Source organism: Heteronotia binoei, chromosome 16 (genome assembly GCF_032191835.1).
Source record: "Heteronotia binoei isolate CCM8104 ecotype False Entrance Well chromosome 16, APGP_CSIRO_Hbin_v1, whole genome shotgun sequence".
In the NCBI taxonomy this organism is placed as follows: Eukaryota; Metazoa; Chordata; class Lepidosauria; order Squamata; family Gekkonidae; genus Heteronotia; species Heteronotia binoei.
Genome location: NC_083238.1, coordinates 52,603,953 through 52,617,931, shown reverse-complemented (window position 1 = coordinate 52,617,931; position 13,979 = coordinate 52,603,953). Strand labels below are relative to the sequence as shown.

Below are 13,979 nucleotides of genomic sequence, written 5' to 3'. Positions count from 1 at the left end.
GAAACCTTTTGGGGAAGCGTAAGAATGTGAAACACTGAATTGCTTGGAAGTGCCTCATAATAATAATAATAATAATAATAATAATAATAATAATAATAATAATAATAATAATAATAATAATAATAATAATATATTTTATTGATATCCTGCCCTCCCCGCCAAAGCAGGCTCAGGGCGGCTTACAACATATAAAATTACAATTTGCAATATAAAAACCTCAGTACAATACAGCACATAGTTCATGAAATAAAACCACCATAATTAAAACCATCATTTACAATTTAAATTAACATTTGCAGTGCTACATATCAGATGTTTTCCTCAGTAGGTTTGGTCACTGGATATAATAGATTATGTCTACAGCAGGTCTACATTAAGTCTACATTTAAGCAAAGGCCATTTGAAAAAGAGTAGTCTTGCAGGCCCTACGGAATTGGTCAAGACTCTACAGGGCCCGCAGAAGTCATGTATTGGGAAAAGCCCTTCAGGTGAAAACGAGGTTCAAAAGTCCCAGGAGAGCCTGTTGTCAGGATGCATCTCCTCAAAACACCCTCCAGATTTCAAAAAGGTTGAACCAGGGGTCCAATTCTATGAGCCCCACAAAAGGTGCCGCTATCCTCCATTATTCCCTATGGAGGGAAGGCATTTAAAAGGTGTGTGGTCCCTTTAAATGTGATTGCCAGAACTCTTTTTGGAATTCAATCGTGCTTCTCACACCTTTGCTCCTGGCTCCACCCCCAAAGTCTCTTGGCTCCACCCCCAAGGTCCCCAGATATTTCTTGAGTTGGACTTGGCAACCCTAGTTCCTTGTGGTTTCATATCTGACCTCCGATATACTGAACTGCAGTGGCTTGGTCAGTTGGGATAACACTGTTGGCACCATCATGGTAACTGAGGTAATTGCTCCCTGATGCCGGCACCATTTATTTATTTATTTATTATTTATTACTTTACATTTATATCCCGCCCTCTCCGCAAGCGGACTCAGGGCGGCTTACAGTATCATAAAAACAGTCAGTTCCATAAAACATATAAAACCATAAAACATTTATCAAGTTAAAAACTAGTACGCTATCTCAGTCTAGTCTGGCGGTATTGGGGTCTGACTATGACCGCCAGCTTCTGTAGGATGTCCGGTGGCAGCCCATTTTCAGTCAACCAGAAAAGCCTGCCTAAACAGTTCGGTCTTGTTCATGATCGATGTCCATCTTTCTTGTGAGAGTCCCCAGCTGTGTTCACTGCCATGGAGAACAGCTCCTCTTGCCAATGTCCTGAATATCTAATGGACCAGAGTGGTTTGGAAGCATCCTGCTTTAAATAGAGTTTCCTTCCTTCTGACTCATTTCCATTAATTATACATATCCTAGGTGGTCGGGCTCCTCTATGTCTTTAAAGGGAAGTGGTGTGTCCCACTGGAGGTAAGCTGTGGTTTTATGGGTTGATTTTTTTTTAAAGGAGACATTCTATTTTGGAGCCTCTTATATTTAACTAGGCCTGTAAAACCCCTGTGAGCAATGTCATTCGGAGCATTAAATCTTGGTCATTTCCCTCAGAACTTCACAAATGCTTCAACAAAACACTCTCTCTCTCTCTCTCTCTCTCTCTCTCTGTATGTGTGAATTTCTGCCAGATCACCAGGGCTGGCACATGGGAGTAGGCAAGGTTGGCAGCCACCTAGGGCAACACCTCACCACAGGGGTGAGGGTCGGGTGCCCCCTCCCTGCTCTTGGTGGCCCTGACTCAGCCGCATTCTTCCTTCACTCTGATTGCTCAAAGCGAAGAAAGAACGGAGCAGCCCTTCGTCAGATCCCTCCGAAGTAGCCAGGGGGCTGGGCAGGGGGCGTGTGGAGTGTTCTTTCTTCTCTCCGATCACGCAGAATGAAGAAAGGGGAGGGACGGTGGTTCAGTGGTAGAGCATCTGCTTGGTAAGCAGAAGGTCCCAGGTTCAATCCCTGGCATCTCCAACTAAAAAGGGTCCAGGCAAGTAGGTGTGAAAAACCTCAGCTTGAGATCCTGGAGAGCCGCTGCCAGTCTGAGTAGAAATACTGACTTTAGGAAAGGACAGTGGCTCAGTGGTAGAGCATTTGCTTCGTAAGCAGAAGGTCCCAGGTTCAATTCCTGGCATTTCCAACTAAAAAGGGTCCAGGTAAGTAGGCGTGAAAAACCTCAGCTTGAGACCCTGGAGAGCCGCTGCCAGTCTGAGTAGACAATACTGACTTTGATGGACCGAGGGACTGATTCAGTAGAAGGCAGCTTCATATGTTCATATGTCTAAGGGGAGGCATGGTGGCTCAGTGGTAGAGCATCTGCTTGGTAAGCAGAAGGTCCCAGGTTCAATCCCCGGCATCTCCAACTCAAAAGGGTCCAGGCAAGTAGGCGTGAAAAACCTCAGCTTGAGACCCTGGAGAGCCGCTGCCAGTCTGAGTAGACAATACTGACTTTGATGGACTGAGGGTCTGATTCAGTAGAAGGCAGCTTCATATGTTCATCATATGTTCATCAAAGAACATGGCAGTCCCTGCTGAGCTCCCTCCAAAGAGGGCAGGGGGCTGGGTAGGTGGTGCGTCACATGCCATCATGATGGCGTCACTTTTGCGCGCGTGATTGGAGTCCACGGGGGTGGCGGAACCTTTAGCACCGAGGCTGCAAGTCACAATTAACGGATGTTTACCTCATAGGGTTTTCAAGGCAAGAGACCAACAGAGTGGTTTACCATGGCCTACCTCTGTGTGGCAAGCCCTGGGCTTCCTTGGTGGTCTCCCATACACGTACGAACAAGGGCTGCCCCTGCTTGGCTTCTGAGATCTGAGGAGATCTGGCTAGCCTAGACCATCTGGGTCAGGACAAAAGGCTAACGTAGATGGTTGGCCATTGCTTGCCTCTCTGTAACAACTTGGGATGTCTGTGGTGGTCCAACGACTAACCAGGGCTACACTGGGCTATCCAGGTCAGAATTCATTAAATAGAAGCCTCATATTAAGCTTTCAACTTCCAAGGCAAAACCCAGCAACCACCTGGGAATTTGAGGACAGTTATAATTCAAGAAGCGTCTTAAGATAGATGCTGAGCTGCTATAATTTAGTATGTCACATTCTCAGGGTGCAGGCAGGCGGGAGTCCAAAGCCAATCCAAGGTCAAAGTCCAGGAAGTCAAGCAGGAGCCAAGTCACCAAAGCAAAATTGCAAACCAGAATCAGAAGTCAATGTCCAAAAGCCAAAAGGTCAGGGTGCCAAGGAATTCAAGCAGGTCAGGATCAGGAAGAAGCGTGGATGCAAGCCAGATAATAGACGTGTTGCTTCCACAAGGTTACCAGGTCCTGGGTGGAAGTTATATGGGCGCCTCAATCACCCTGCTCCCTGGGTGGCAACGACTCTGCTAGAACTCCGGGCTGAGAGATCTGAAGCATCGGCGTGCCTCATGTCTTCGCTCTGAAAGTTCTTTCTGGAGCCTGCTTCGAACTCTTGACATGGGAGGAAGAGAGCTTGGAGATTGATCATCAACAGCTGACACTGGTGCCTGGAATGTGGGGAGAGTGATTTATGGGCCAGCTGCTGGTTGTTCAGCTGAAGAACTGGCTGGCAACTCTTCCAGGTCTGTTAACCCTTCCAGCTCCCCCTCATCAGGGCTCATGACATAGTGCACATTCCGGTGATGTCAGAGGTGTATGGCATATGCAAATGAGTTATGTGAATGAATTGTGCTAATGAGCTCCAGTGCCTCTTTTTCAACAAAATGACCTTACCATCTTCCGCTAGAAAAGTTCTCAGAGGCTGGGAAAGATCCTAGCACAGAGAATCACAACCAGGCAGAATGCCAGCCAAAAAGGGTTAATAGTTTCTCTCTCTTAAATTTGTTTGACATTTTGTCGAGGGCATTTTTAATGTCTGCTGCTTGTTTTCCAGTCGAAAAACCACAGATGCAGCGAAAATAAAACAAAAAATTTGGGAAGTATTTCCATTTGTGTCATACCGTGTCCATTGCAGAGACTTCCATGTGGAGTAGCAGGTACCGCAGTTCCACAACTATACATTTATCTCTGGGGATGGGACCGAACCAACCACAAAACAAAATTTGATGGGAATTTTGCCCTGTTTTGTGGTTTGCGAACCAAAGTTCAAGATGGATCAACCAGGGGAATTTTGTAGAAAAAGAGGTGCCAGAGCTCATTAGCACAACTCCGTAGCACAAGTCATTTGCATATGCCACACACCTCTGACATCACTGGAAGGTGTACTAAATGATATCAGCTTAGCATCTAAACTGCTTCTTGAATTGTAATTGTCAACATAAAACCTTCCTATCAAATTTCAATATTGGTGCTTGGGGGGGGGGGCACAGAGGGGGGGGCTTCTAGTGTCCTAGCCCCACTGGTGGACCTCCTGATGGCACTTGTGTTTTTTTTGGCCACTGTGCGACACAGAGTGTTGGACTGGATGAGCCATTGGCCTGATCCAACATGGCTTCTTTTATGTTCTTATGTGACACAGAGTGCTGGACTGGATGGGCCATTGGCCTGATCCAACATGGCTTCTCTTATGTTCTTATGCCTGGGGCAGAGATGCTCTGTCTTCTTGGTGCTTGGGGGGGGGTGGGCAACAGTGGGAAGGCTTCTAGTGTCCTGGCCCCACTGGTGGACCTCCTGATGGCACCTGGGTTTTTTGGCCACTGTGTGACACAGAGTGCTGGACTGGATGGGCCATTGGCCTGATCCAACATGGCTTCTCTTATGTTCTTATGCCTGGGGCAGAGATGCTCTGTCTTCTTGGTGCTTGGGGGGGGGTGGGCAACAGTGGGAAGGCTTCTAGTGTCCTGGCCCCACTGGTGGACCTCCTGATGGCACCTGGGTTTTTTGGCCACTGTGTGACGCAGAGTGTTGGACTAGATGGGCCATTGGCCTGATCCAACAGGGCTTCTGTTATGTTCTTATGTGACACAGAGTGTTGGACTAGATGGGCCATTGGCCTGATCCAACATGGCTTCTCTTATGTTCTTTTGTGACACAGAGTGTTGGACTGGATGGGCCATTGGCCTGATCCAACATGGTTTCTCTTATGTTCTCATGTTCTTACTTTTTACATTACCTTCTCCTATGTAATCATAATGGCATGATGAAGATTTCCATCTGTCTGCTTTATATGTTTTGGTTATTTTCCCATTTTTTGGGGTGGGGAAAATTATTAGATGGTTTGTCCGATCTTCGAGTTCAGCAAAATTCTCACAGGTGTTTGAACAATGGAGCCCAGAAGCAAGTATTTTTGGGGGGTGGGGGGGGGGGGAGAAAGAAAGAGCACAATAAAATTTAGAGGTTCTGGGGCTCCCCTCCTGTGAGCTCCTGCCCAAGATGAAGCTTGGGTTCTCCCATTATGAACTTCCATGAACTTTCAAGCTGTTTGTAGTGATTTGTGGCTGGATCAGAAAACAGGCGTTTAAAAGGATTCAGGGTTCTTTTAAACCCCTTTCTGTTCCCTACAAAAGCTGCGAAAACAACTGAGTGGTGGGGAGTTTAAAGGGACTGTGCAAGAAAGCCCGGAACACAATTAAGCAGTTGGGGGCAGGCTGCTGCACACCACTCAGCTACTTTTTGGGCTTTCTGCCAACCCCACCTCCATGATTCTGGTATTCCACTTCAAGTTTTCAGGATTTCTGGTTTCACAGGCCAACTGAGTTTACTTGCTTCGTTTTCCATCGGCGACATTTTTCTCTTTTTCACAAATACTTAACCCATTTTCATTTTATGTATTCTTTTTTTTTTTCTAATGGCAAACTAGAGTGATGCTTATCATGTATAGAACGATGTTAAAAAGTAAATTAGGTGGACAAGAACTAGGAAATGCATGTCCTTTTGTTTTACCTAGACTTTCAGCAACAGCAATTAACAGGCAACTTTTATTACCTTGTATTGCTCTCCAGACCAAAGAGTGATTTTTACACTATTTTGCCATTTGATCAGTTCACACCGATTTTGCACACAACTTACCCTGCGGTCACATTCCTGTTCTCTGTGCCACGTCCGTCGGATTTTCCACCGTCTGCGCCGGAGTTACAGGAAGTGTTGCGGCTTTTGCGTAGCAAACGTAAACCGCTAAAACCCAGTTTACGTTTGCTATGCAAAAGCCGCGGCACTTCCTGTAACTCCGTCGCAGATAGTGGGAAATCCAACAGATGCTGCGCAGAGAACAGGAACATGGCCGTGGGGTAAGCCGTATGTGAAATGGGTCACTCTTAACCCACCAACTACATGTATTTCAGCCCATTGTACCCTATCCCCTTGTCTGAAGAAGTATGCATGCATACGAAAGCTTACATTCTGAATAAGAACATAAGAACATAAGAGAAGCCATGTTGGATCAGGCCAACGGCCCATCAAGTCCAACACTCTGTGTCACACAGTAGCAAAAAAATTTTTATATACACACATACACTGTGGCTAATAGCCACTGATGGACCCGTGCTCCATATTTTTATCTAAACCCCTCTTGAAGGTGGCTATACTTGTGGCCGTCACCACCTCCTGTGGCAGTGAATTCCACATGTTAATCACCCTTTGGGTGAAGAAGTACTTCCTTTTATCCGTTTTAACCTTTCTGCTCAGCAATTTCATCGAATGCCCACGAGTTCTTGTATTGTGAGAAAGGGAGAAAAGTACTTCTTTCTCTACTTTCTCCATAGGAAGCAGAGAGTGAGTATAAATGGGCAGTCTTCGCAGTGGAGGACGGTAAGCAGTGGGGTGCCGCAGGGCTCGGTACTGGGTCCCATGCTCTTTAACTTGTTCATAAATGATTTAGAGTTGGGAGTGAGCAGTGAAGTGGCCAAGTTTGCGGATGACACTAAATTGTTCAGGGTGGTGAGAACCAGAGAGGATTGTGAGGAACTCCAAAGGGATCTGTTGAGGCTTAAAAGTGCCACTGGACTCCTGCTTTGTTCTAACATTTTTCTCTGGGAAGCTTTGTAAACTTTCATTGTCCCAACCTCATATTCCAAAATGATTTCAGGAGACATAAATTAATACTTGAAAAATATGTTGCCGAAGGTCTCGTCCTTGTTATTCCACCAGCGTGTGGTGCATACACTGTGATAAACTAAACATTCAGAATTTTAGATCATCTTATTCATCACGGGCCGCGTCTTCTAAAATGGAATAAAGGACTCTATAATCGGTAACCTTTCCAGTGAGAAAGTGAAGATTGGACTGCGTCGTAAATTGTGTGCAGAAATTATTCTTCTAAACTGGATTCAATTTCTTAAAATGGTTTTGGGCTTCTTGAGGACTTCGTTTGAACGATTTTATCAAGTGCCTTCTGATTATTTCAGTTGACGATGAAAATGTTACTAAAACCATTTATTGGGCTGGTTGTTTACTGCAGCTCATAAACTCACAAGATGTGTGCCCCAATCACCTACTGTCTCTTAACAGAGGCTGAAAATAACTTGGCTCCTTCCGCTTTCTAATAGGGTTGCCAATCCCCAGGTTAGGGCTGGGGATCCCCTGGTTTGGAGGCCCTCCCCCCGCTTCCGAGTCATGGCCTAATATGCAAAGGAGCTCCTACTAGAATTCCACCCCCCGCCTACGGGATTGCAATAAGCTAGCTGGGACTTCGCAACACTTCCTACTGCCAGTCTCGAAAGAAGCAGACAAAGTGTTATGAGGTAGTAACACTTTGCATCATCAAATCTCCACTCAGTCATACAGGGCCTTGGGCCAAGCTGCTTCTTTCGGCCTCATTGGCTCGAGCTTCAGAAAGCAACGAACAGAGCTCCAGAACAAAGCTGTAGACAAGTTCACCTTTAAGACCAACTAAGTTTTTATTCAGAATGTCAGCTTTCGTACGCTCTTAAGCAGACTTCATCAGACAAAATGGGAATGGCAAGCAGCAATACTTAATATAAGTGGGCAGTGTGGAATCATGGGAATGTTTCTAGCAGATTAAAAGAGTCACAAATAGGGATCTGTGTTTGTTAGTGTAGGACAAAACAGGGTTGAAAAAACATTGGAGAGTGATAAAAAGCATACTGCTGTCGCAATTGCGGGTGCCATAAATCGAGGTAACATTCTGGCTTTGTTAGTTTAAATAGAGGACATGGTTTCTCAAGAGATTATAACATCCATACAGTTTGCCATCGGATGGGTTGGTATATGCAATAAGACAAACAGCCAATATCCCCCATTTGAGTTCGGGATGGAATGGGACAAAATCATTCAAGGGACACAAAAAGCGCCGGTGCTAGGGTGTCGAACACCCCAGGCAAGGTGCCCCCTGCCATGGTCTCCCCCCCCCAGACGCCAGCCTTGTCTGGCTGCCTTACCTGAGAAGTGGGGCAGAGTTCCTATCCGTGCTGCCACCAGCCATGCAGAGTGCCCCAGCACAGTAGCACAGTGCAACCTGGCTGTGGGGGCTGCAATCTGGACGCATGTCTGGATTGCAAGCATGCCCACCACCTTCACCTCTGCTGCCACCTCCCTCCTGCATTGATATAAAAACCACCAGAGGACGCCAGTGAAAGGGCCCACCAATCAGCTGATTGGCAAGCTCTTTATCTGCGAGCGGGAAAGGCAGCAGCTCTCCCTTCCTCACTAACTCACTGGCTCCCCCGCTGCTGCCTGGGAGGGGGGGCGCCCAATTCAGCGCCCCCCACAGGGCCATGCCCATAGGCATCTGCCTAAGGTCACCTAATGGACGCACTGGCCCTGACCGTAAAGCAGTTGGTGCATTAGCAGTTGCTGCAGAAACATTAGTAGGTCTAATAAATCCAGCTCCCCAAAGCCGACAAGATGTTAATACTGTTCCACAGCGCATAATTCAGTCTGGGTGAAGGTATCTGAAAACAAGATCAGAACCCATCCAAATGATATAGTGGGCGAAAGTCAAAAGCAGTATAAAACTTAATAGTTTCAAAATGTTGCACTGAATAGAACAAAGGGCGTTAATGCATGCACTGTATATAAGTGTATGTTCTGAGTTTTAAGTACTGTAATTAAGAAGTGCGGCCGCTGATCTCTAAGAAATTAATTAACAGAAATACCCAAAATCATGACAGCAACAGAGAAAAGCAAACTCATGACTTAACTTTGGTTATAAAAGACTATTGGCGAGCCAGTTTGGTGTAGTGGTTAAGTGCGTGGACTCTTATCTGGGAGAACTGAGTTTGATTCCCAACTCCTTCACTTGCAGCTGCTGGAATGGCCTCAGGTCAGCCATAAGCTCTGGCAGAGTTGTCCTTGAAAGGGCAGAAACACACACTCTCAGTCCCACCCACCTCACAGGATGTCTGTTGTGGGGGGAAGAAGATAGATTGTAAGCTGCTCTGAGATTTAGAGAATAGGGCAGAGTATAAATCCAATTTCTTCTTTTTTCTCTTCCTCCTCCTCTGCAGTCTCATTTACCTTGACTGTAAGTTCCTGTTTGGTGGGGGGATTTCTGTCTTGCTTATGTTTTGTTCCCTCTAGAGGTCAATTTGATATTACATTGTTTCAGTGAGCCATTTTTTGGGAAAGAAGTGCCAGAACTCTCAAGAGGGAAATGAAGTTTTTAGCCTGTATACTGAAAACATATGAACTTTTAAACATTTAAAAAAAATTGTCAAAGAGATTTCGGAACTTTATTCCAGCAGATTCCCCCAGAGAAAAAGCCATGCATTGTTTTATGTCCAGCATAAAAAACGTCATCGAAATCTGCAGGGACATATGCTGGACATAAACTAATGTAATATCAAATGAACCAGCAGAGCAGGGGTGTCAAACTCATTTGTTATGAGGGCCAGATCTGTCATAAATGAGACCTTGTTGGGCCGGGCTATGTCAGGCTGGGCTGTGTGTGTTCTTATTTAAGATTAGGTAGCAGAAAGGACACAGACAAACACAAGTAAAGATTAAAAAATAAAAATAAAACATGCTTAAAGCATAGCACATTTGTCTTAAAGGTGCTTTCTTTTTATTTCTCCCATGGGATCCAGGGAACTGGGCAAAGGAAGCTCTGGCTTTTTCCTTCTTTCCCCAGGGGACCAAGAGGCGGAGGAGCCTCAGCCAACAGAAGGAAGAGTGGCTTGGCTCAGTAGCTCTGCTGTGCAATTGAGACAGCCTGGGAAAGCAAGCTCTCCCTCTCCCCTTTCTCCCCAAGGGAGGAGCCTCAGCCGATGGAGAAAATAGAGGTTTTGCTCTGTAGCTCCTATATGACTGAGCAAGCCTGGCAAAGCGAGCTGTGAGAGAGAGAGAGAGAGAAGTAAGAGAGAGGGAGAAGGAAGCAGATGACAGCTAGTTGCCGTGATAGGAGCCCTCTGGGGGCCTGATTCAGCCCCTGGGCCACATGTTTGACACCCCTGCACTAGAGGGAACAAAACATGTGCAGAACACAAAATGTTCCCCAAAGAAAGAGGAACATATAAGCAAGGGAAATAAGAATGCAGGAAAATCCAATATCTATTGAATAAAACAAAAGTCCAGTAGCACATTTAAGATAATGGTCTGCTTCAGCAATATGCAGCATATTAAAAAGAAACAGGTCCAGTTTTTCAAGAGCTCTAGTAACTTGCAGTGCAGGCGATTTGAAGCAATTCAAGGAAAAAGAAGAAACGAAACATACACTATCATATAGCAAGTATGCTGAAGTATCATTTCAAACTCAAAAGCAGATTAGTATCAACAGACAGTGGATTTAATGATGGGAAGTGTTATGTATGTGGACTCAAGTGAAGACTTTGGGTGTGCCTGCTGGGCTCATTGGAGCCATACGGACTGAGCTTGGAGACTTGGGAACAAAGGGCTACAGGATCCAAATCTCTGCAGCCCTAGACCAATCACAAGCCCCCACTGGTTTGAATGACCCAATGATGTGCTAGCGCAGGAATCCAGAGATGTATATCAGTTGGTAGGCCCCATTCCCAGTCTTGTAATGTAGCCCTATTCTATATCATGTCTATTAAAGAGCTTGTTATCACTCAACTGGCGACTCCTCCATGCATAGAACCCATTATATTATAGGAAGGCAGACGGCTCTGTGGTGATTTTACGACCTTCTGACAAGAGCCGCTGAAGGACTGGAGTTATATCTGGGCTCATCTCTCTCGAACGCGTTCAGTTCTTGAAACGAGGTCAGGTTTGATTTGCCCAGCCCACACAGCTGCCTTCTAAACAAGACAGACACGAAGCTGCTTTTTTAAAGCACGATTTATATTTTCTTGCTTCCTCATTCTGGATGAATGAGATATGACACAGTATCATTTTCACTACACACAGGCCATGTTCCGTGAAGAAAACTGATCAGCCTATAAACTGTTGAAATTTTGTAGTGAGGTTTTTACTTCAGTCACTTCTCTGTCTCTTCAGTATTTTCAATTCCCTTTTCTCTTCATTCTGATTACACTCTAAATCAGCGACTGTGGGCCACTGACACCTTTCCTGGTGCCCAACAAGTGCTTTTAGAAAGTGGGTGGGGCCAAATGGGGCTTTCCCCCAGAAAGGCTTCTGATTGGCCATTGGGGATTCGATTAGCTGTGCAGATTTCAAAAAAAGTGTTGCAGCAGCTCCCAACACAGCACAACAATCTGCACTGCGTGACTGAAGGTAAGCTGTGGCAGCCATTTTGCAGCTGGTTCCACCTCCTCTGGCAGCTACAGCTGGTGCAGAACGCGTCGGCCAGGCTACTGTTAGGGCTCTCGAAATGGGAGCACATACGGCCGGGGCTGCGCGGACTGCACTGGCTACCAATTATCTACCGAGTCCAGTACAAAGTGTTGGTTATCACCTTTAAAGCCCTATATGGCCGAGGACCAGCCTACCTAAGGGACCGTCTCTCCCCATATGAACCCCAGAGGGCACTGAGGTCAGTGGGTAAAAACAAAATGACCATCCCTGGGCCGAGAGAGGTCAAACTCCAACATACTAGAGTACGGGCCTTTTCAGCGGCTGCACCGGCATTGTGGAACCAGCTTCCGGAGGAGGTGCGGGCCCTGCGGGACCTCGGCCAGTTCCGCAGGGCCTGCAAGACCGCCCTTTTTAGGCAAGCTTATAACGACACTGACTGCTGAGTTGCCTGATGTAAGAACCGCCATCTATAAGACTACCTAAACTGGCAGAACCAGCGCCATAACAGCTCAATCGCTGCCAGATACACTCATATATATCTAGGCTAACGAAAATCATGTATTTTAACTTAACTGACTGGTTTTTATGCTTAATTTTAATTGTTAAATTTAAAGTTTTATCATTTATGTTAATGTCTAAGTTGTTGTTAGCCGCCCTGAGCCGCCTAGGCGGGGAGGGCGGGATAGAAATAAAAGTTATTATTATTATTATTATTATTATTATTATTATTATTATTATTATTATTATTATTATTATTATTATTATTATTATTATTATTATATTATTATTATTATTTTGTGGCTGCACCCATGTTTCAGAATTCCAAAGGTGCCCACAGGCTCAAAAAGCTTGGGGTCCCCTGCTCTAAACAACCCAGCAAAAGGTGAGCTGTCAGGATCTCCTGGCCACGGAGTGTGTGGGGGAGGGGGTTGGGAAGTGGCTCCAGGATGCTCTTTGCCAGAGGAGGGTACACCTCAGGCTGGGCTGGAGGGGAGGTTAACTGCACCAGGACCCCACTCGCAGCCCTTGCGCTCACTGCTCTTCTCTTTGGGTAACGTCTGCGTCGGCAGCCCTGCATTCTTCCTCCCCGGTATACCCAATTCTCCGGTGGTCTGGTCAGTGGGTCGGTCCGACTACTGGGTATAGGCTCCTCCTCCTCATCACAGGGTCGGGTCTTCCAATTGATCCGGAGGGGGGAGTGGCCTATACCTCCCAGAACTCTCCATTTTTTTCCCGGCCCTGCATGAAGCAGGACGGTCTTCTTCCGAGCGCCTTCGGAGAAAAGCGCAGAAGATCCGGACGAGCAGGAAAACAAAGGCCGGGAGCGTAGGGGTTGGTCCCCAACAAAACCGGCAGAGGGGCAAGCTGCTAGGGCTACTCGCAAGTAGACCCGTTTGTCAGATGGCAGAGCCCTCTAGAGCTCCGTTTCCTCGCTGACGCGATCGAAACAGAGCAGGAGAAAAGCGGCACAAAGCCGCGTGAGCCCGAAAGCTGCAGTGCGGTAAGTCGCCCCGCAGCGGGAAAGGGCCTGGCGCGGGCGGACTAAAACCCCGGGAAGAGGCACCGCGCAGGCAGCCTTTGGAGGTTGAGCGGCTTCCTGGGTTTTGGAGATGGATTCTGGAGCTGGTTTCCTCTCTTGGAATACGTTGCAGTTTCTATGTTTTGCAATGCTCTGTTTCAATCTTCCATTTTGTATGGGGTATTGAAGCATAATAAAACTGTTCTCCTCGTTTACTCGTTTTCTGTATGTGAATGGGGAGGTTTTGGAAGTTATTTTTCTTAGGGGGATGCGGCTTGGATACAACTGGAGAGTTCTGGGAGGTATAGGCCACTCCCCCCTCCAGATCAATTGGAAGACCCGACCCTGTGATGAGGAGGAGGAGCCTATACCCAGTAGTCGGACCGACCCACTGCCAGTCCACCGAGAAGGAAGCTTCACGGTAAGTGATACAAATATTCCGTTCCCATTACCTAAATAGCCATTCCCTCCACCTCCCCCCACCACTGACTCCCCATTAGCTTTATTGAGACCGGCTGAGTGACTCGCAAGAGGAGGTCTGGTATTTGTTTCCCCCATGGCCTGGCAGGCGTTTCCCTGTGGGACCTTGCTCACCCCTTGGCTGTTGTTGGAGCAGGAAGTAGCACCGATCGATGCCTCAGCTGGCTGGTTGGCCTCGCCCGCCAGCATCCCGGGTGGGAGGTAATAGGTCAGGACCGGAGGAGAGCTCAAGGGCTTGCCCTCCAGATATAAGCATAAATATATTATATTATAACGAAGGGGACCTGAATTAGACATCAGTCATTCCCACTCGGTTGCTTTCAACGGAATTAGCCAAAACCGACCATTATGTTCTTCTTCAGCTGCTGTCAAAAACAGTAGCCCTGGGTAACATCTGCCAAT

General features: G+C 46.7%; 1 non-coding gene across 1 annotated transcript; it reads left to right on the top strand.

Annotated features, from left to right (window-relative positions):
* The first annotated feature begins 2,054 nt into the window (after positions 1–2,054).
* TRNAT-CGU (transfer RNA threonine (anticodon CGU)) lies at positions 2,055–2,130 on the top strand. Its single transcript has one exon. It is a non-coding gene; the product is annotated as a tRNA-Thr (tRNA).
* Positions 2,131–13,979: the final 11,849 nt, after the last annotated feature.